This window comes from Canis lupus, chromosome 23 (assembly GCF_003254725.2).
Source record: "Canis lupus dingo isolate Sandy chromosome 23, ASM325472v2, whole genome shotgun sequence".
NCBI lineage: Eukaryota > Metazoa > Chordata > Mammalia > Carnivora > Canidae > Canis > Canis lupus.
Window position 1 is genome coordinate 1,393,521 of NC_064265.1, and position 3,437 is coordinate 1,396,957.

Consider the following 3,437-nt stretch of genomic DNA (forward strand, 5'->3'; position numbering starts at 1 on the left):
TAAATAAAATCTTAAAAAAAAAAACTGTCGCTGTATATTTCACAATCTATTTGTCCATTCTACTGGTGATGGGCATTTGAGTTTTCTCCAGTTTGGGACCATTACAAGTAGTGCTGCCATGAAACACATAGTGAACATAGATATATGTCTTTGCATAGCTCCCTAGCAGAGAAATCACTGGGTCATGGAGGATACACATGGTCAGCTCTCATGGATACCTGCCCAAAGTGCTTGTCCCATTAAATGATTCTTTGACTTTAGATTTAAATGACACTACCCCAATGGATGTGATAAAATACACATCCATTGAGCTCCTAATCATCCAGCCATGTTCCCAGGCTGAGCTTCCTTTCCTCCTCACAACCAGCCTTTTACAAGGCAGTGCTGGGAGTCATGGCTCACCGCAAAATGGACTTCCAAAGGGTTTAAGGAAAGTGAGACATTCATATGGTCAGAACTGCCTTTGAATATCCCATAGGGAACCATTATGTGGAAGACTTATATACCATCTTTCAGTAAACTAACAATGGAGAAGATTGTATGTCTAAGAGTATTGAAATTCTCTCAGAATGTCTCATGTATCTAAGAATATTAGGCTCACATTCAGCAATAACACAACTGCTGAGAATAACCAAGGGAAAGTGCCATCTCTTTGAGTCATGTGATCCTTTGGTGTAGTGCTGATTAAATGGCCAACATTATTTAAATTGTTGTTTCTAATTATTTCTGTCTTCCTCTCTCTGTCCTTCTCTCTGCCCTTCTCTCTCTCTCTCTCTCTCTCTGTCTGAAAACTTGTGTAACTGTATTTACAAAAGTCATATAATGTGACTCCATTTTATTCTCTTCTTAAGGATGACATACATCTAAGGCTCAGAGAGACTAAGTAACTTGCCCAAGATCACACAATATCCAAGTACAAGACATTCTAATCTATAAAAAATATACATATTAAAAAAAAAGACATTCTAATCCCACATAGCATGATCTTTCAGGCACACAAGCTCTCTTACAAAGCAGCTAGAATCATATTACAGGCATACCTCAGAGATCTTGCAGGTTTGATTCTAGAGCACTGCAAGAAAGCAAATATCACAATATAAAGAGTCAAATGAATTTTTTTATTTCCCAGTGCATGTAAAAGATATGTTACACGATAATGTAGCCTAATAAGTGTGCAATAGTATTGTCTAAAAAAACAATGTACATACCTTAATTTAATAACACCTTATTGTTAACCATCACCTGAGTTTTCAGCGAGTTGTAATCTTTTTGCTGGTAGAGGGTCTTGCCTCAGTGTTGGTGGCTACTGACTGATCAGGATGGTGGTTACTAAAAGGGAGGGTGGCTGTGGCAATTTCTTAAAACAAGACAACAATGAAGTTTGCTGAATCAATGGAGTCTTCCTTTCACAAACAATTTTACTGTAGCAGGGGACACTGATAACATTTTATGCACAGTAGAACTTCTTTCACAATTGGAGTCAATCCTCTCAAACCTGACTACTGCTTTACCAACTATGTTTATGTACTATTCTAAATCCTCTGTTGTCACTTCATCAATCTTCACAGCATCTTCACCAGAAATAGATCCCACCTCACAAAGTCCCTTTCTTTGCTCATCCATGAGAAGCAATTCCTCATCCATTAAAATTTCCTCACGAGATTGCAACAATTCAGTCCCATCTCCAGGCTCCACTTTTGATTCTAGTTCTCTTCCTATTTCCACCACATCTGCAGTTGCTGCCTTGACTGAAGTCTTGAACTCCTCAAAGTCTTCCATGAGGGCTGGAATCAACTACTTCCAAACTCCAGTTCATGTTGATATTTCAACTTTTTCCAATGAATTGTGTTATAAATAGGATCTACAACGGTATATCTTTTCCAGAGGATTTGTTTACTTTGCCCAGATCCATCAGAGGAATCACAATTTTATGGCAGCTATAGCCTTACAAAGTACGTTTCTTAAATAAGACTTGAAAGTCAAAACAACTCCTTAATCCATGGACTACAGAATGGTTGCTCTGTTAGCAGGCATGAAAATAACTTTAATATTGAGGCACCTGGGTGCCTCAGTCGGTTCAACATCCAACTCTCAATTTCGGCTCAGGTCATGATCTCAGGGTTGTGAGATCAAGCCCAGCATTGGGTTTGGCGTGGATCCTGCTTAAGATTCTCTCCCTCTGCCCCTCCCCTGCCTTTCTAAAAAACAAAAATAAAACAAAACGAAACAAAAACAATATTAATCTCATTGTGCATCCCATCAGAGTTCTTGGGTGGTCAGGTTCATTGCTAATGCACAGTAATATTTTGAAAGGAATCTTTTCTCTGAGTGGTAAGTCTCAACAGTAGACTGAAAATATTCAGCAAACCATGTTAAAAACAGATGTGCAGTCATCCAAGCTTTGTTGTTCCATTATAGATCAGAGGCAGAGTAGATTTAGCATAATTCTTAAAGGACTCTAGGGTTTTCAGGATGGTAAGTGAGCATTAGCTATGTCACCAGCTGCATTAGCCCCTAACAAGATGGTCAGCTTGTCCTTTGAAGCTTTGAAGCCAGGCATTGACTTTTGCTCTTTAGCTATGAAAATCTTAAATGATATCTTCTTCTGACAGAAGACTACTTTCATTTACATTGAAAATCTGTTGTTGAGTGTAGCCACCTTGCTTAATTATCTTCACTAGATCCGGATAACTTGTTGCAGTTGCTACATCACCACTTGCTGCCTCACCTTATGCTGGTATGATATGGAGATGGCTTCTTCCTTAAATTCCATTAACCAACCTTTGCAACTTCACACTTGTCTTCTGCAGCTTCCTCTCCTCTCTCAGCCTTCACAGACCTGAAGAGAGTTAGGCCCTTGCTCTGGATTAGGCTTTGGCTCAAGGGGATGTTGTGGCTGGTTTGACTTTCTATCCAGACCACTGAAACTTTCTCCATATCAGCAAGAACGCTGTTTCACTTTATCATTCATGTATATTCACTGGAGTAGAACTTTTAATTCCCTTCAAGAACTTTTTCTTTGTGTTCATAACTTGGCCAAGTGTTTGGTGCAAGGCCAACTATTTGGCCTATTTCAGCCTTAGACATACTTTCCTCACTAAGCTTAATCATTTTTAGCTTTTGAGTTAAAATTAGAGGCATGCAACTCTTCCTTTCACTTAAGCACGTAGAAGCCATTATAGAGTTATTAATTGCCCTAATTTCAATATTGTTGTGTCTCGGGGAACAAGGATATCCAAGAAGAGGGAGGAGGATGGGAGAATGGCTGATTGGTGGAGCAGTCAGAACATAAACAATATTCCATCAATCAAGTTCACTATCATATGGGCTCAGTTTGTGGCCAAAATAATTACAACAGTAACATCAAAGATCACTGATCACAGATCAACACAGCACATATAATGAAAATTTAAAAAGTTTAAAATATTGCAAGAATT

The 3,437-nt window shown here is 38.6% G+C and overlaps 1 pseudogene; it reads right to left on the reverse strand.

Moving 5' to 3' along the window:
• Positions 1 to 1,231: 1,231 nt before the first annotated feature.
• On the reverse strand, positions 1,232 to 3,177 carry LOC112668894 (tigger transposable element-derived protein 1-like; annotated as a pseudogene).
• Between the last annotated feature and the right edge of the window lie 260 nt (positions 3,178 to 3,437).